The following is a 20,334-nucleotide window of genomic DNA, read 5'->3' on the forward strand; positions in this document are numbered from 1 at the left end:
GCCAGGGAACAAAAAAAGTGAATAAAAAATGAGCGTATCAAATGATTCATCCCAAAAGATGGAAAGTGAACACATTATCAGACGGACTGTTGATTACCATTAAGATAAAGACCACACAAAGAGATCGGGTGATTACAAGGGAGAAAGCCTTCTCTGTTGAGGACCCAACCATTTATCAACACCACCCTAAACTCCAGAAGCACCACAGTGGAAAACATGAGAGCAAGCACACATCAACGCAGCTCTGTGTCACTGAAGCCCTGTTGCCTGACCCTGCTCTAAACATGTGCCCAAGGAGAGCTGGAACCATAGGTATTGCTGGCAGATCCTCTAAAATACGACAAATGATAAGCAATAAGCTTGAATGCATTTAATACAAGCTACTGCTGCTTTAAAGCATTTGCAACACAATGAAACTGCCTGAAATTGTTACAGATGTAAGACCGACCATTGGTTGTGTAAATGTTCATAGTTCCATTGATTTCAATGGGCTATAACAATTTATACTCCCAGATGCTCTCTCCCATGTTATTTGCCCAAAGTAACAACAAACTGGAGCTGTAGTTATGCCAATTACACATTTTAACAAGACATTCCTCCTTTCAGAGGACTTTTCTCCCCCCGCTTTTTTTTTTATTTTTATTTTTAACCATAAAAAGCTTACCTTTTCTTTAAATTTATTATTGCATTGGCCCAAAAACCAGCCTCTAGTCTGTGACAGCCTTCACTTCCAAGAGGAATTCCCCCAGGCTCTACATGCTGCCCTGTGGCTCCTGCACGACTCCACAAACCACTTCTCCTGCTCCTCGGCTCCTGTCCCCTGCGGCATGGCCGATGCCTCGCTGTGCCAGCTCTGGATGTTGGCGTTCCCAAGGGTAGCAGCAGTCGCTACTAACCCTCCAGTTGCGTATCATCAGATTTACCTTACGATTAAAGGAGCTCATCAGGTCTTGGGTCTGCTCTGGGGGAAGGTCTTTGGGCTCACTTTACAGATTATGGGAGAGGATATGCTTAAAAACATTGCCAAACCTCCCTGTACACAGAACTACTATATATTCCCACTGCAAGCCACAGCCTTGCTGAATATTCTCATCTTTGAATTTTATGGCCCTTGCATTAAAATTCAAAAGCAAGTATAAGGAAAAAAGGAAACTTTTTCAATCCATAAAGTGGTATCGAGAGAATAGGTTTCACTGCACCAGCCCTCAGGCACATTTCAAGGTGTCTTTGATTTGAACTGTGCTGTGTTTGATGTGAATAATTAGATTTTAAACAATTAAGCTAAGCTATAGTTGGTAGGCCAAATCTGTTTGTATTCAAGAAAGAAGAAAGAAACTTAAGCAACTGTAGTTTCATAACTATCGAGACAGGATTCACACGGTGTGGTGATCCAGCAAAAAGCCTGAGGCTCTGTTTCAAGCAAATAGCACAAGGAATGGTTTAGAAATGACACAAAGAACCAAAATTTGGTGCTGAAGCCTGTCAAACTTCTGAGTCTGAATTAGCAAACCATGCCAAGTACACGCAGGCCTATTCTGGCTTTCAAGGGACTGCCAACCAGCTCCTACAAGGTGGAAGTAGCACCTGATGTCAGGTTCTAAGGAAAGCAAGCATCCCCACTAACAGGAGCTACTGATGGCTGATTGTGGATGACTGCAGGAGGGGAAGAAGCCCCCCCGAGAGCAGCAACTCACTTCTCACCTCCCAGGCTCGATGGGTGTCACCTTCCCGGCCCCACGCCACCTCCTGTCCTGCTGGCTGTTCTGAGAGCAATGTCTGCACATCCCCTTTGTCTATTTTTTTCCTCCTCTCTTTCAGCTAAGCCTGCTCTGCTGTGCTGATGTTCATCAAGTCTCTCAGCCCTCAGAGAAAAATACCTTCCAGCTATCCCATGCATTAGGAAGAAAGGAGTAAGTTAATCAAAGAAAAACATGGAAGAAACAAAGCTCAGCTGAATCCGAGTCCTACAGCGAAGTCACAGACCCTACTACAGCTCAGACTCCTCAGCCGTCCCAAAATTAGCTTGTGTCAAAGGAAATATGGATGGGTTTTGGAGCAAGAGTATGCCTTGTATTGGAAGAGCATCTTGGCACATCTGACCACTGAAAGACGTTACCTCAGCATGTCCCAGCACACACCGTAACTGCCCTGTGCCACGCAGACAGCCTAACAGAGACCTCGGGGGTCTTGGCGTTACTCTTTTTCTGTTCTGATTCATTCCTGGACATAAAATCCCCAATTAATTTCCTGCTGATCAACATGTAATGCAAGGTAAACGTAAACATAGTATAGAGACAATCTGACCAAGGAATTTTCCAGTTTGGGATGAAGAACTGAAACACGACGTGCAGAGGGTGAGGGGACTGAGCGTGACCCCGCAGTACCGTCTCACCCCAAACATCAACCACTGCAGCACCTCCTGACTGCTGCCTGGGGAGCCACGCCGATCACTGCAGAGCAAAACTCAAGCACCAACACAGCCACTTACGAGAGCGTTCCTACTACACAAGCTAACTCAGAAGGATGTTCTGTTATCTCCCCCCTGATTTTCAACACTGCTTTTTGGGTCAAAGAGATGATAAAAATCTCTGTCTCCAAGTACATCATTAGATCTTTGCTGTGGTTTAGGATACCAAAGCACGTTGGGTAGAATATTTAGCTGAAGAGTGTTATTCCGCAGCAGTTTGTATCAACACAGCAGAAGAAGAGACTGGTTCAAGAGCAATTCAATGTTTTCATCAGCTACTGCTATGGAAGCAGCAACCTCTAGCAGGCGAGCAGGGCAGGTTTTCTGCTGCCCCTCCTCTTCAGGAGCTTCTGTGGTCCAATCCTCGTCTTACCGCTGGCAAAATCTCTCATTCATGTTAACAACTAATTTGCAAGAAGCCTTCTAGTTTTTGAGATGTCAGATGCAGCATCAAATATTTTCCCCTTTTATTTGACAAGTGTGATTCTGCTTGAGCTGTTCATGTCAATGCTGTATCATAAACAGTATGTACCACATCTCACAGTGGCAACGGCACCACAGCAACAAGATCTCACCATGGCGTAGAATAATCAAGCACTAACGAGACGTGGGGAAACGCTGCTGTCTTTCTGTCCGTGAGGTTCTTCTGCTTTTCTGTCACCTTGCTCCCGACTTTCTGCCCAAGCTGACATTCAGGTGGCTTCTTCCCTTGGAGGATGGGTGGCTCGGGGCCAGTTCACGCGCTGCTGGAGCTCCCCTCCACGGAGGACAGAAGGCTCGCAGGGCAGGCGGCGGTGGGGGACACCAGCACACACACGGACTGGCTGACGGCAGCTCCTCGTGCCTCCTGCTCTGCACCTCGAGAGCAGAGACCTCACCCCAGACGGTTCGAGCTGCTCCTCCCCTCAACAAGAAGGGAGGAGGATATCAACTATCCTTCCCCTTCTTCAGGCCCAGGAAAAACAAGTTTTCTTGAGGCTTAACGTGCACACAAAAGGACAGAGCCCAAGTTAGATACAACTTCAATGCTACTACTGACATCCCTACCCACCTCCAAAACACAGCTTTCTTTTCATCAACCAAGCAGAGAAATGCATAAGAAAGGAAGCGCAGCTATCACCAAGCCTAAAAAACAGAGCTTTATCAGAATGACTGTAAAGCAGGCATTTTTAAATACAGTGCCAAATTTAAGTACAGCCACCTCACTGATAACAGATGTCATTTCTGACACTTGCAGGGCTGAGAGGCAAATGCAAGATGACGCAGCAGAATATTCAATTTGTTTAAGTATTTAAACCCCAGAGTCAGTATAGCACGGAGTCATACAAAAAAAAAAAACACAACAACATCACATGAAGGCTTAAATAGCAGGCACTGAAGGGTTTCTCCTGCTACTATTGTCATCAAAAAAAGGGAATGTTTTGGGCAGCCAGTGCTGTTCCTAGCCCAGACGACAGCTCTGAGTGCAAGGTTCGCAACTGCAGCCTTGAGAAGTGAGTGCAAGACAAATCTCGCTGAAGACAACAAACATCATCTAAATAAACGTGTTTCACAATTCTTAAACAACAACAACAAATGCTTCTGCCTGGCATGCTTCGAACCAGCTGGAGGTGTGCCTTCCCTGGTATCTGTGTCAAACACCATAACGAGGAAAGAAAAAAAGTGCTTTGTAGATATCTGCAGTACCCGGTAGCCTACAAAAACCCCACCAAAACGACCAACAGAATAAATCACAGCAATCCACTGCTTTTCACACAAGTAGGCTGCTTTAAAGTATCGCACGTATTTATCTGTCAAAAGGACTTTTTCTGTGCCAAGCACCTCAATAGGTAAGCAAGGTGATTATAATCATGTTCAGTCACGCTGGAAACGCGTGGCTTTTATGCACCGTGGCTGAAACACTGAGGATGAGGGTGAACAAATGAAGAGATCAGCAAGGAAACGCTCCCCAAATTCCCTAAATAAACTACCACAGAGGGGAATGCAGGGAAGCAAATATCACTCAGTATACAAATTTTGGTCCAGAAGCATCTAAACGCTGACACTGAAATCCCTCAAGTTCAATAATTGCAGCACCCTGAGCTGGACCAGAATGGACGGCTGCTGAGCTGCTCCACTTCTGAGGCAGAGCAATTTGCTTTCCTTAAGCTTTCATCTTAGTGATTTTATGTTTCAGACGTGGCTATCCGTGGGGGGAAGGCAATAATGTTTGTGTTTATGGATTCCTGCAACTTGCTGGGGAAAACCCTCTCTATCTGTTTTCTGTGCAGAGTTCCCACCTTGGGCTGCTAGCTGCGCTAAGCAAAAGAAAATTAAAAAAATCACTACCAACAAAACAAATGAAAAAAGTTATTCTTAGATCAGTTCCCGAGCTGGTTAATAAACACTGTGCCTGCTGCGTAACATGACTCCCTCAGTACTGACTGTACTGGGAATAAACAGGCAAAGTACACACATCAGGTTCAGAAAAAGCTGAGTCACGCAGCTCTCTGCCTCCCGCAGCCAGTGGAAATTTTTCCTGTTGGAACAAAACTCTTAAATCTCCAGGCAGAAAGGTGCTGCTCCTGAGCCTCCTGCCTTCAGCAGCCTGGAGAGATTTGGCACGGGCAGGGGTTAAGCCCCATGGCTGCTTCTCGAGTCCTCCCTTGACTCATGGAAGAAGTTTGATGGGTCTATATTTACTGAAGTTACATAGCAGGAGGAGAAATGGTCTTGCGATTTCAATGCATGACCGTGACTCAGGAGCCTGCCGCTCTATCGCTGATCCCTGGTGTGACCTTGGGTGTGAAAGCCTTTGGACTTCCAGTTACTCACCAGTAACAAAGGCAGCAACCGCGCTCCTATCCACAGCGAGCTGAAACTCAGCTGAATGCCAGCAAAATGCTTTAATCTCTTTGGGAGGAACATGACAGCGTAAGCAAAACATTTTATAACAATACGAAGCACGCTGGGCCAAAGGCAGCTATCCCGGAGCAACCCCAAAGGCCGTTTTTCCTGCATGGACACAAGAGAGGGGAATGTGATTCTCTGCGGTGAGACAAACGATACCTGCTGTAGTGGTTTGTATCTCGGGTGAGATTCTGTCACTGCGCCCACGAACTGAGGGCGCCCAGCTAAAGGTGTACTGGAAGCGTCACCACACGGACTTTCAAAACGATTTTGAATCGCTTTATGCCAACATCAAGTACAGGAAGCATGCATCAGCTGGAAACTGAGGATAAAACTGTTGCAAGATCCATCCCTGGCCCCAGGAGACCCCTGAACAAAACCCCACGCATGCTTACGCCTCTGATGTACCGGTGTCTCTGCAGTCTCATAACCAGGGTGCTCCCCGACCCAGCTACACACCAAACATTGATTAAAGCCACTCCAGGTGGGAATGCAGAGTTACACTCCCTCGGGGTTCCTCACCCTGAGGGCTCCTGCCCCAAAATTACAAATTCTTACGTATACAGGCTACCTGACACAAAGCACAACTGCTCCTGGAGCTAGGCACAAGACAACACACTGCAACGGAGTCAACGGCAAGATCACTCACTGCATGGTTTTCCCTTTCTTGCCCTACTTTTAACAATCAGGCTCGTTTCTCCCTCCAAATGCTGAACTATTTTCCTCGAGCAAAACCACAACAGGGAATGTGGACCCGGCTGCGTTGATGCAGCAGCCCTCGAGGAGGTTTCTCAGCACAGAAAAGCCTCTTAGAAAGCTTTCCCCTGGGTCACTGGCCTGGACAGCAGCAGTTTGGCCGGGGATGCAGGTGAAGAAATCCCTGCAGCAGCATAAACCACTGCTTGGTTCGCAAGCGCAGAAGGAAAAGACGTGGCTTGTAATCCTGAACCACCGTGTATTTGGTGAGTTGGTTTTACTCTGCCCACCCACAGCCCAAATCGTTTTACCACCTGAAAGACTGCAAGCATACAGCACCCAATAACCAGCAACTTCTCCGCATTTAGCTCTTAAAAATAAGAGGGTAATTTAAAACCCCTAGCTTCATTTCTGCCCAATAAATTCACCCACAGGCAGCCACATGCCAGAAGCATTCCTTCAGACTGCCCCTCCTACAGAGCTGGCATCTTCCTTTTTCCTCAAGCTTCACTTTCTGAGTGGCCTCAATTCTGGGAGAGGTGTAAGTTGGTGTGACCTCAGCGTTACCAGAGGCCTCGTTCAGTCTTTCCCCAAACCCAAACCAGTTGCTCCTGTGGTCTTTCAGCATTGGCGCTGCCTTCAAGTGACTGCAAAACTGTTTAAAACTTCCAAAGACTGAATGCAAGATTATTATTATTTTTTTTAATCTGATGTTATTGCAAGGCAGAAATAACAGCTAGGGCCAGAGCATCCGAGTACAGCCCCAAATTACTACCACTACAACCCACAAGAGGCACAGGACACACACATTTTCCCATCTGGGGTGCTGACTTACGAACTCCGGCAGCTTCAAGCAAAGGGCTGAAGGGCTCCTGGTCCTGGCAGCGTCCCCGGCTGTTCTCCCAGGGACGGGGATGACCAAAGGAGAAATGAAGCAACTGTTGACCTAACTGGTGCATTGGCAACAGCCAAAGTAAAACCACTTCTTAACTCTGAGTTCCCGAGCTCCCAACCTACCAGGGAATTAGCAACCTACGGGACAAGTTCAGGTAGCAAAGACTCAGATGTTTTAACCCACATGCACTCAGAAATCAACACCATAAGAAGCCACAACAGCCACACGAGACCATCTCAGTGTCCCTCTGCCCCTCTGGTTTCGGCACTGCTCTTGGCTATGTCTCAACCACGTTAACGAGCCAGAAATGCCCCCCTTGGTGACAAACGCACAACAAAACCAAAGCACCTCGATTCTTTCAGTAGCCCTCCCAATGAGCACGTACAGGAATAAAGTCCTGTGGAAGAAGGGAACCAAGTGCCCAAACAGCTGAGAGACATCCCGCAGGAGCGAGCCGTGTTAGTGCTCAACACGTTCCCTTGGACATGTACCGATGTCACTACAACACCTAGAAACCTGTGCTGCAGCCACATCAAGCTAGGTCCTGTGCCTGAGCACAAACCACGTGGCTCCTGCCCAATGTTTCTTTTGAACATCACCCATTTTTATTACTATTTTGTAACTAGATAATCCCAGTCCCATTGCTTTTTTCCTGGCGTGCAGTGACTTAGTTATGAAAAGGTCTGCGGTGTCTGTTATGACCGTACGTAATACACAGAACCAGCTCATCTGCAAACATTGCAGTGATGGAGAAGCCTGAACTATTTAATTTAGTCATTTCCCAGGCTTTTCTACACACTGCCCTCTCAAAGAATGCGTAAAAACATTCTCACACTATTCCCGTAAACTATCTCAGCTTTAAAAGGCAGCTGAACCGTCCCAAATGTAAAAATAGCACAACGATTGAAGCAATAAACACGGGCAATTCCCCTCTAAATGCTCGTGGTTTGACTTTCGTTATTTCCAGTGATACTTCAACTGCAGGCAATCAGACACCTTCAGGTTATTCTGTTCAAATAGAGCCCCCCTCACAGTTATGTGTTCAAATATGCAATTCTTTGGCATATATCGCATCAAGACTTTCAATTTTAATTGAAATTTTAATCAGCTCATTTGCAAATTATCCAGCATCACTGAAATCAGCTCGTCCTCATCATAGAATCTCTGTAAAATAAAAATAATGCATGAAGTTCTACTCTGCCAACTCTCTACCAGGCAGTGCTCCTACCCTCTAGGATGCACCAGTAACTTGAAAACACTCTTCTTCTGTGTATGTTACTATCTGTCACTTGGAATATTCAAAGTCCCATTAAAACCAACGAGGCAAGTATGGCAGCTCTTCTGTGACACTGAACAGGTTATGCAGATTAGAGGTTTCCACTTTCAAACAGAATTTAACACTAGATCTACAGAACTGAGCTGGCAGCACAAATACCCTGTTTCTGATGAAGGGGCTGAGCTCGTTACATGGGTGCAAAGTCTTTGCAAATTTACTAGGGGGGGGTCACGGCTATGATTTGGAGGGAAGCAAAGAGTAAAAGGAACTGTGACTGCTTGGGGAGTTGAAGTATTTCGGCTTTTTCAAAAACATTTCCTCAAAACGCCAGGTACTCAGTTCCAGGTGTCTCTATAAAAGTGTTTTGGCCTCTAGGGGTGGATTTTAGGGATTCACCAAACTGCAGACCAGGAAGAGCCTGTGCTGCTTGCAGCAGTCCCTGTCCTCAGCTGTCCTCATGGCAAGCACACCGGCGTCCTCGCTGGCCACTCGCTCCCTCCTCCCTTCGTCCAGAGCTCAGCCTTCAGGAGAATTCCCCGCGTTGAGAAACATAAAACTCAGCCTTTAGAAGGATGAGAATATCCTGACCCAGGAAGAATTACTTCTCTGACAAACGTGGCTCAACCTTTGTTATCTTTACTCCTCTGCAGCAGTTTATCTCAAGGTCTCTCATCTGTGTCATTACCATCCCTGCTAAATTTTTAACAACCTTTTTATGGCTTCACATGATTTAGCATCACACTTTCAAGCAGGCAAATGCAGCAAGCTGAGCAGGGAAACAGGGCCTTAAGTAGCAGCCACAGAACTACAGGCATTTTTCCTACTCTTACATCAAAAATCGCATTCCCACCGAGGGAAGAAGGCAAAGGAAATGTGGTTTCCTGTTCCCTGGACAAAGACGGTTTGTGCAGAGGGCACCCAGACACAAGATACACACTCTTTTCCTTCCTGCTTAAGACACTGCAGTTACTATTCTTGTAGGGACGTTACAAAGGAGGAGGGTGAAAGGGAAAAGCAAGACAAAGTGTCCCTGTTTGACGCGCTGCCTCCCAGAAGTTCAGGCTCACCCTGTGTTTTTAACCCCAGTGCTGCACAGTCCTCGGGGTTCTGTTATCAGCAGCCGCAGCGCTGGACACAAGCATCCCTCGGCACAGTGCTTCAAGCTAAGGTAAGCACAACCCAGCTTTGGGAAGGAAAAACAATCACTGGGCTTTTTATTTATTTATTTATTTTTAATAGCAGAAGGCCAAGACATTCAAGCTGATAACCAGGAGCCTAATTTCAGACCCCTTCAGGTGGACACCTGAAGATGCAGAGTGAAATATTTAAAGTAGGGTAATTTTGTGACATCGGGGTGGACAGATGTCCTGCAGGCGGCTGTCATCCTCCCAGGCAGCCGTTTATTGTGGCTGTCACAACCCATCACACGGAATATTATCTGCCTAAGTTCAAACTGTTGCTAACGAAGGCACAAGGGCAAGGATAAAGCCACAGCAGATTATCATTTCATAACATCTGTAAATACTAGTGTGGATTTAGTTGGCATCTTAGAGGGACTGAAATGCCAGTCCCCGCCTAGACTGCAGCACATGGCTCAGAGCCCAGGGGTGGTCTGGTAACGACCATTGCATAATTAAGGGAACCAGTATTTTCCGTAACGAAGGTACTCAAAAATATTGTCTGCGTGTGCATGCGTGTTGGGGGCAGAAATTCCAACACCTCCACTGTTGGAAGCAGACCTCTGAATCTCAGCAGAAACCCGAGTTATAAAGTGCTCTTCACTTGTCCTGTAAAATTTTGCCCTAATTTAACTGGAACATGAACTTTGAGGATGAACGCTTCTGCTTGGGAAGACAACCTTTAGTCCACTGCGAGCCCTAGTCCACACCTTTTCTCCTAGTTTTCTCCAAGACCCAACAAAAACCTAGAGCTGATCTTACAAGCGCTATGTGGCGTAGGGACGTCACCTGAGACTAGGACAGGAAGGACATGAGCCGTAAATTCAGCATCAGCCCCTCTGGTTAACCAGCGCAACCAGTTCTGGAAGCTGCATCTGCACCTGTCTGTGCTGCAGCGTTACTGGTTCCTTGGGAAAAGCACTGCCAGCGGGTCGAGGGAAAGATCCTTCCTCTGCTCAGCGCTGGTGAGACCCCTCTGGAGCCAGGTCTGAGCTCCCCTGTACAAAAGAGACTTGGACATGAGAGCCCAGCGATGGGCCATGACCATCTTTAAGGTTGTGGAGCATCTGGCATACAAGGAGAAGCTGGGACAGCCACGACTAACTTCAAGATGAGAAGGCTCAGGGGACACCTGATGGGACAGCGCACAGAAGACAGTCAGACTCTCCCAAGTCATACCTAGTGAAATGACAAGAGGAGATTGCCACAAGTTGAACTACAAGAAATTCCATTTACATATAACGAAACGAGGCTACTTGGGTTGTGGAGTCTCCATCCTTGGAGATACCCAAACCAGGTGGCCATGGCCCGGAGCGACCTGCTCTAGCTGACCCTGCTTTCGGCAGCCACTTGGACTGGATTTTACGAGTCTATGGAATAAATCAGACTGAACGTTCAAAATATACTGCCTTACACTGAAGCACAGAAATACCAGAATAAGATGTTGTGCACATTTGGAAAATTTAAAGCAACCAAACTGTCTAACGGCACCATAAGGAGCAGTCTACGGAGAACACGGACGCAGCTCTTTCAAGCCACAGGGAGCTAAAAGTGGAATCACTGCTCCATAATCATCGAATACTTTTGTGCTCCTTGCCACGGGGAGCAGCTCATCGAGAGTCCTGCTCGCAGGAGAACCTGTTTATCGATCCCAAACCCTCACCCCATGGGGCAATCCTCCTTACCCACGCTGCAAATGGCTCTAGAGGTTACAGCTCAGCACTTCCCTCGGCTGGCACCACGCTAACTGTGGACGCCAGTCATTCAAGGGCTCCGACTCTGAAACGCTTTTTATGGAAGAGTGACAAAGTCACTTGCTGGGTTTTCATGAATTCCAAGAATACGGTTTTGTTAGACAGTCAAGTGTCAAACCACTTGAAAAGCTTCTCTAGCTAGCAAACAAACTTGTTTCTCCCCAGTTTTATCAATTCACAGGGATTTTTTTTTTCCCTTTATGTTTACAAATGCAAACTGCGTAAAGCTCTGACTTTTGTGCTGACTTCAGTGTTTATTAGGACATACTGCCTTCTGCAACATTGTGTTTGTTTATAACCATGTATTTTTCTGAAGCATGCAAGAAATTGCATGGAACAGAAGGTATTATTACAGAAGGAATATGAGAATAGAAATTACTAAATGTAAGGAAATTGGCAAGTTACTTCACATTATTTTCTTGTTTTCTATTATGAATAAAAATGTGTTTCAACAAGTAGTAAAGTCTGAAAAGCATCAATATAAAACTCAATCCGCATGACTGTGATAACAGAAAATATGCACAGAACTCTCCTGAAGAAAGGGATCGGTGACATTTTAAAATCACTACAGAAGAGTTTAACGTTCTTTTAAAAATGCTACTTACAACAGCACCACCAAAAGCTAATGGTAACATTTAAACCGCTTTTGATTCACCATGCTATCACAAGCCAAAAGAAAACTCTTCGCCTAGATCACGCATCCCAGATGTATTGTGGGGCCAAGGCACCTACTGCAAGCTTTCTTATTCAAATAACTACATTTACACCAGGGTGGATGGGCCTGGGAAGACACAAAACCGGGCCAGGTTACACCTGAAAGAAAGCAAGCTCAAGCAGGAGCAGAAAAACACAAATCTTCACCTGCTGGGCACACGAGACCACACAGAAAAGCTTTAAATACTGTTCTCACTGAACACCCTCAAAGCAGTAAAAAGCACGAGCAGCAGCAAGAGGTGGGTCCGGAAACAGGCCTAGTCCTAATCAGGCTCAACTTTTGTGCTGTGATCTTCGCTTTGCACATGTATGTGATAAAATCATAACAGATTTTCCTCCTTCCTTATTAAAAAAAAGGAAAGGCTGTTTCCAGTTCTTCCCAAGTGCACAAATACTAAAGCCAATTCATCCCACCTACGTTGTGACTTTGAAATGTTAACTATTTCCAAGGTTAAATAATTATTGAAATTCATAGCATCAATTTGCACTTAAAGCTGTATTAGGCCTTTCCCACTATCCCAGATCTCCCTTCCCCAAAAGCCTGCAGCTCTTCTTACACACAGCTGCATTCCCCAAATTAGAAGACAGCTACAAAGTTGAGCTTTCATACCCAAAAGCATCCTGAAGCCCAAAAGATGCTGACAGCAGGTGCCGAGACACAGACATGCTTTACGTTTCCAGCACAGGTTTAAACTAAGGAAGCAAAAGGCACAGCGATGAATCAAAAACACTGAAAGACGTTATATGAGCAAATTTTCCGAGCATTATTAACCCAATCAAAAAACTGCTAATCCTATTACAAAACACAGAGTTCAGCTGTACGTCCAGCAGGTCTTTAACACAAAGGCCAGAAGAAGATTACACTTCTCCTGGATTTATCAGCTATTAAACAACTCGTATTTTCAAATCTCCACCCGAAGTCATGTATTCCTCACAAGCTCCAAATTAGTGAGCTGCATTACTAATATTCACTGTGAAGAAGCTCGAGCCAGATGTACAGAAGCATGCACAAGGAAAGAAGGGAGGAGTACAAGAGGTGGAATTACTGGCTGCTCAGGAAAATACATCACTGTGTATGTGTGGAGGACAGGTTTCTTGCACACAAAGCAGCGCCACAGGTCCAGCTGTTTACGCTTTCTGTACCCTGTATCTGGTACAGAAGAGGGTACGTTCCATATCTGGTACAGACAGAAGACCCAAGACACTGAAATCTGCTCTTCAGAGGCAGAAGAGAGGCAGCACGCAGAGGCTTCTCTCTTGACCAGGTCCAGCCTCGACTGCTTCGTTTACGCAAGGAGAGCTTGATCTCTCATTCTATGTCCACATCATTGTGGCTTCAAAGACAATTGCTAATTAGTATCTGGCAACCGTACCTGCTCTCCACAAGTTACGGGACCCTGTGCATTTTTAATTGGCATGAAATCTGCTACAACACCACCTTACACAAAACGAGGAGCTTCCTGTACAGAAAAGCTCTCTGGGGCGAAGAGTTCAGCGGTGAGCTTGGAGAACCAACTCTGACAAAGGTGTCCATGAAGATGCTCTCCAAACAGAAAAATGAAGGACAGGGTGTTTGCACAAACGAGATGATAAAATTAGAGAGCCCCTCGTGCTTCAGGGACTGTGGAAGTTTATTATCTGACCTTACAGCAGTTGCTTTTTTGTGGCAAAGTACACATGGACACAGATAACAGGGAACGGTTGCGTTTGGGGGAAGAGGAGCTTCAGGCGCAGGCTGCCGGCTACGAGACGCAGAGGGTCACTGCCTCCAGCGCGAGGAGCAAACAGCTCATCCCAGGGCACCTGACTTACCCTGGGGTGCAAAGAGGTGAGATTGGGATTAAGTTAACGTTCCTTCTTCCATTCCAATTCATAAATAAATGTAACTTCATTAAAAGCACCTAAAATCTAAATTGGGCAATGAATGATGGGAGGGAATAGTGAATAAACATTATGGTTACAACAGAATTCCAGCTCCTGTAGAAAGGATCCAAGGTAATAAAAAAGGGGCTTGGGGATTGCCTATAAACATGCCACAGATGGCATACAGACATGCTTCCTGGCACAGATTCCCAGACCTTAAGGTACTAAGGAATGTCTCACTGCTATTACAAACGCTAATTTAGCTATGGTGACATTTTTGAGGACCAGAATGAGACCACAAAACTCTTTTCACTTAAGGCAAAGAACCAGATGGTAACAAGTTTCAGCTGGTACAATCTGTTTTGGATTTAAATCAGCCACCTAAAAGTCAAGGTCTCTGTATACCAGGATCCTGAGAATTCAGCTCTCTTGCACTTTTGTTTTCTATGGGTGTAACTTGGCATTGTTAGAAACGGATAAGGGATTATTAAACACAGCTGTCAATAACTACAACAGCTTCAGAGGAAGGTCTCATTAGATGCCACAGGGTCTTCTGCTACTGGTTGCTCCATCATTTCAGCTTAACAGGTAGCCGTGGGCACAAAGCACTGATCTGCTCAGCGCACAGCGTGATCACAAGACCTAGAGCTTTCACTGATTACAGAGGAAATTCCTGGTGATTTGTTCCAAGAGTTGCCGGTCAGTGCTTACAAACTGTAGTCCCAGACTAAAGGAATCCGTCAGCACACACATCAGAGCCCACACTTTTTAAAGCTAAGGCAGAGAAAGCCAAGAGTCTTTTGGAACAGCGTTTTTGAACCATTCTCCTCTTGTGTTGCTTCATCTCACGTGCCAGAATCCACTACACTTGTTCCCCAGGATCCTTCAAAACACTCCCAGGTCTTGGGGAAGAAGATGAAATTGTCTTCTCCTGATGCCCTGAGCTTTGCACACTGCCTCCTGCCCTCTCCTCCTGCTCCCACTACGACTGGAAGAGCTCCTCTTCCTCTTTTGATCACTTGGTGGACAGAGGGAAGCATTTTTCTGTGGTCTCCTTCCAAGTCGCAGTCTGGTTGCTTTGGAAGAGCTCTACTTTATCGTTACTCCCTTCTTAAGGCACGACTACACAATAAATTACTGTAACGTAAAGCCGGAGCCGGGGGCAGATTTACAGCTTCCCAGCTGCGTTGTGTTAACTGCCCGTGTGAATGCTCTTTGCCTGCACTACTCGCACTGGACTACCTCACATCCAGCACGGGATGAGAGAGCTCGGGCAAGCAGCAACCCTGCAGTGCCCTGCGTTCGGCAACCCCATAATCTCCCCTACCTGATCTCATCATAACTCGCCCTGGTAGCCATGCCCAGGGAGAAACTTATCTGCTCCTTTGTACTGATTTCTCCTTTTCTCTGCATGCTGAGAAAGTGAATTGTCTCAAGTCCCCCCTGAAGTCTGCAGGCCCAGAGAGGAGGCAGAGGAGATGTGCCGCTCCTCTCCCAGTCTGCATGGGGGGCCCTCTGTGCAAAGAGCAGAAATATGAAATTCTGCATACGTGGGGCCACATCTGGCCATAACATCACTGCGGCAACATGTGCTGTGCATTCCCAAACGCTAGCGGAGTTCAACACATTCCAGGGAGCAGCATGATTTCAAGGCCCTGGAATCTGGGAAGGCCGAGGGAAGCAGAAACGCTGCCTCTTGCTGCGGAGACAGGGGGTGTGGGACTGTGTCTCATCGCTGACAAGCTCTTCTAGTTTTGCTACAGAAACTAATTCTGAAGGGCAGCAAAATGCCAGAGGCTGATCATTATGAAAGTCTTCAGAGGAAGCCTAACAGCAAGCCTCTCTCCTGCTTTGGGTATGTTAAATGGAAAAGGTAGAAGAATGAGTGAGAAAAACACCAAAGCACACAGCACTGTGCAAGACATCTGTTTCTGTTTGTTTAAATAAAGTTAAAGGAAAGCCAGCTACAAAGGTACAACATACATTTGCACCTGACTTTTCTTCCCACAAGACACTAAACACTCCATACATCCTCCTGATCTGTCTCATCCTAGCCGTGGTTCCCAAAGGCTCCCACAGAACACCCAGTACCACGCCGGAACCTCGTCACAGCCCTGTGGAGCGGTCCCGCTGCCTCACCGCCTGGATTTTTTTGTACAGAACAGCAGCTCCTTGTATCACTTACCAGCATTTTAAGGCATTACCTATCTCCCACCACCCAGACTTACTGGAACAGCTTTACAGCCGTCAGAACAGCAAGGGGACCGCTCCTTACGCCTCACGTCTAGATGGCTGGAACAGAAGATACCCCCGTTCTGCTGCCTGTGGCCATTCCTCAATTCCAGTCATCTGCCCAGTATTTCAAGCCACAAAGCCGAAGCGAGGAAGGAGGTTCAGACATATGCCATGGGTAGAAATCTGTAGAAATGCAGCATTTATTAACCTTCTGCTCCCCTCCACATTACTGCTTCTGGAAGATCCCCACTTGAAGAACGTAGCAGCAGCTCCGAGCCCCCACAGGAGGGATGCTGAGATACCAGACACGAGTGAGGGGCTGATCTCTTTGCAGAGCACTGCACTGACAGTCAGCAATCAGAGCGATTTGGGGCCACACAAGTAACGCGTGTGCTATCACTCTGGCAAAATGGTTTTTAGACCGTAGTAATATCTGAAGCCCAAAACCATGTGTATATATTTTCATCCACTGCTGACTAAACACCAGTCCCTACCTTAAAAAGACTCGGTTTTAAGAATATTCAGCGAGTCATGGTTCTGGGGAGAATACGACAACCCCTTAATCAGAATCTAACTCAAATGGAGCAGTCTCTTCCTTATCTTTTTAGTTACTCTCTCAAATCAAGAACACACACGTTAGGCACAACTGGACAAACGCAGATGACCTTTGCTCAGTGCTCCATCATGAACACAGCATGGGTTGTTACGATACGCGGTGCTTTGAAATGCCACATTGCTGTTACAGAAATCAGTAATAAACCATTCATCAGAGCACCATGTCAGCTCTGGTCCCTTTATATCAAAAGGGAAATAGCAGGATTCAAGGGGGCCAAACAGATGAAAAGAACAATTACAGCATGGAAAAAACTCACATGTGATGAGAGATTTAAAGGACTTTGATTGTTTATCCAAATGAAAACAAACAAATGAAGTCATTGTAGAATTTCCCCCAAAAAGCCGTTTGGAAACAGGAGACTTCCACTCACCTCATTGCTTAATGCAAGCACAAGAGGGCATTCAATGAAACCCACAGGAGAAAAATGATAGATGCAATAAAAAGCTAACACTTGCATCTAACACCCTGCTAAACTGGAGAATTTGTTACCATAATATAATATTGATACTCAGCATTTGACAGGGGTCAAAGTGAGGTAAGGTATAGGTAAGAATATTCAGAATTCTAGGGTTAAAAGCAAAACAAAAAGAAACGAAAAGAACCCACCCAACAACAACAAAACGAACACCACAACCTTAAGTTAACCCAAACCTCTAACAGTTCAAGGGTACAGAAAACTTTCTCTGGGAACAGGTTACGCTTTAACCGCTTATTTCAAGAGACTCAAACCCCTTTTAAGCCTTACTGGTGGAACTGCCCCAGGTACAGGGCCTTCCATTTTCATTCTTTACCATCATTTCCACTGCAAATGTGAGGGTCAACTGATGGGAACCCGTAACAGTGAAAGCACCTGGTCAGAGGCAATCCCATTCTGCAAGAGAACAGAAACAACTATTTTTCCTATTTTGCTACTGAATCCCAGCTTTGTAGCTGTAGATAGTTTTCCCCTGTCACTTAGGGAAAAAAATTGTCCAGACCTCAGGCAACTGAATCAAAATACCTCGTTCCTCCGGAGTCCCTGCAGAACGCAATGACTGGTGCTTCACTCACTGCCAGGGCCTGGATTATAACTTTGATTTTGCTTTTGCTTCCTGTCACTCAGCACGCGGGGCCTGCCCCATACTGTCAGAGGACAAATAACCCCCTACAGCCCTCGAGGATCCTCAGCTGACATGGAGGACGTAAGGTCAAACTGCTCCTACCAGCAACACCGGAGTGACACAATCTGACGCTCATTTCCAAGACGATAAGAGCCAGCAGAACAGGAAACGAGCATTTTCCCGGCTGGCTGGAGTGGTGATTTGGCACAGAGCCCGCTGTCTACGTACGCACTGACTCAACAGGAAAATATTAAGGGAAGAAAAAAACCTTGATTAGAATTTTCTTTTTAAGAGGCTGCCTAGAATGTTCTCTTTCTTCCCCTCTTATCTACCACATGATTAGCTTCCCTTTGTTGACAAGGTCTACCAGGAATGAATTTCTTGATACATGACACAAGCCAGACAACAGATTAGGGTTTGCTCTGCAACGCTGCTACATCCTCCCTCTTTGCTAGGTGAGCCTCAGTCCTCAAAACAGAGATTTTATTACCAACAGCCATGCAGCGAGAGCACAAGGAACTGCTCAGAGACCACTGACTAGTGACTGCAAGCTACTTGTGATCCGGAATAGATACTTCTATCTCTAATTTCTCACTTCATAAAGGATGAGCATTTGCACGTTTTCAAACACGACCACAGGTTTCCAGTTTTCCCACCGAGCGCCGTCAAACACGCATCGCCAAGCTTTATCTACAATGCGTGGCATTAAGGTGAAGTGCTCCTTACGTGACCTCATTTGTTTTCATACATCTCACGGCCAAAAAGGTCAGTTACGAGTTTAATATTTCATCCAAATTAAAGAGGCTGGCAGGAAGAACAGAAAGCTTGCTTTCTCCCAGTGCTGCAGTATGCCTGAAGCCGTTACCACCACCTTGCTGTGGCCCCTGCTGACACCTTGCTCCGAACACAGCTGCATTTCTGAGCAACCGACCTGCTCCCGTCTGCTGCCTTTGCTCCATTTACTCAAACAGGTATAAATTAAACGAGCCCAAGTGAAACACAGGGCTTTCCTCCACCTCAAATGTTAATACTTTTACACATCCCACTTTCCACAATCCCTTATCTTTCATCTCCCCTCTCTTTCCGTGCCCCCATTGCCTGTCTTTTTCACCCCTTCCTTTTAAAGTAAGCTTTTCCACTCTCGCGTCAACCCTATATTCATCTAATAAAGACTACAAAGAGACCAATTTATTCCACATATCTTTCTAAACGCTATTTCTCCCTTTTTATTGTAATTTCTATTTATCTCTTCCTCTGTACATTTTGTAATCAGTCCTCTGTCTCATTTCTTTTATTAGCATTCATTTTTGCAATTCATTTTACTGTCCTACTTCCTAGAAGAATTACAAAATTGTGCTAACCTGTACAGAACATTTGAAATGGAAAACCCCTAACAGAGAAGGCATCCAGGACTGCTATGGAGTTTAAGATGTAAGTCAGGCCGTGCCCCAAAGCAGCCAAACCCTACAGTGATGCACATTCCTCATCAATGATTATTTCCTATAATTTTTCAAGTCACTTCTAGTTTCTGTTAAAGAATCAACAATGAACTGATGGCTAATAAACTGGAGTGCTACCTAAGTCACTGTGAGGTTTGAGCCACATAAAGACGTCGTTCATCAATCAAGTTTTATGTACTGATCACAGACAGGACAGATTTGTCGAATTTGAGCAGCAAAGCTACGAATCAGACAAGAGGAAAAGAGGGCGGCTGGGAACGTTCTGCTCCAATGCCAGCTCTTACCTGTGAAAGCCCTGGGGACGATGCATGTCCCGGTGGCGTTGCAGCAAGATTTGGGTGTCCCTTATTTATTTCATGTGCAGTGTAAGGGGATGGGGCAGGAGGACCCGGCTGTCTTGCTACTTGTGTTACCTGTGTGGAGATAAACTGTTAGTAAAAACATAACATTAGTAATCCAATCTTTGATACTGTAATCTTTTTAAGAAAGCAGCTAGCAGCATATTATTATTTTATTATTGTTATTAAGTGAAATGCTGTACAAGTTAGTTAACTCTCTATGTGATTCAGGAAGGATCAAAAACCAAGAGCACCAGCTAGAGTCACTGGGAAAGATGTGTAGGAATTGCATGAGCTTCACTGCTGTGGCCTTGCTTTGCAACATCCCTTCGACTCCAGGCCTGCAATTTTCTGACCTTTCGTTATCGCCATATCAAACAATACTGTGCTTTTGCAAAGGGATACACATTACCAGTGACCCAAAAGACAAAATAAGGCAAAAATCCACATACTTCCCTCCAAAAGGTTATAAAGGACTGCCCAGAGCCCTCGTCATCTAAGGGTGTGCCACCAGCAAAGAATGAAATACCAACGTAATTCTTGCACACACATATCTGCTATCTCGATCAAAACTACTAACTGAAACACACTAAGCAAGATGTTGGAGAATATGTTCGTGGCACATGTACTTGCTCCACTGTACTATCTCCCTGATGGAAATATTTAATACGTAGGTTATACAGTCACTACAGCAAGAAAGGGAGAATCAAAGCAAAAGAAAGAATCACGTAGCCATTGGGCATCACACTCGCAGCGGTTCAACACAAGTTTTTGTGGATTTGGTTAATGTTCACGGTGTGGAAGTCCCTGACTCGCTCATCCACCGGCTTCTCAGACCTGTGCTTTTTTTGTT

The 20,334-nt window shown here is 45.7% G+C and overlaps 1 protein-coding gene across 1 annotated transcript in view; it reads right to left on the reverse strand.

The window, feature by feature from the left end:
• Positions 1–20,334, reverse strand: part of EIF4G3 (eukaryotic translation initiation factor 4 gamma 3) — a 153,751-nt gene that overhangs the window by 82,327 nt on the left and 51,090 nt on the right. Inside the window, 1 exon segment of the mRNA XM_040534004.1 lies at positions 19,428–19,571. The gene's annotated coding sequence lies outside the window, so the exon portion shown is untranslated.

This window comes from Cygnus olor, chromosome 21 (assembly GCF_009769625.2).
Source record: "Cygnus olor isolate bCygOlo1 chromosome 21, bCygOlo1.pri.v2, whole genome shotgun sequence".
NCBI lineage: Eukaryota > Metazoa > Chordata > Aves > Anseriformes > Anatidae > Cygnus > Cygnus olor.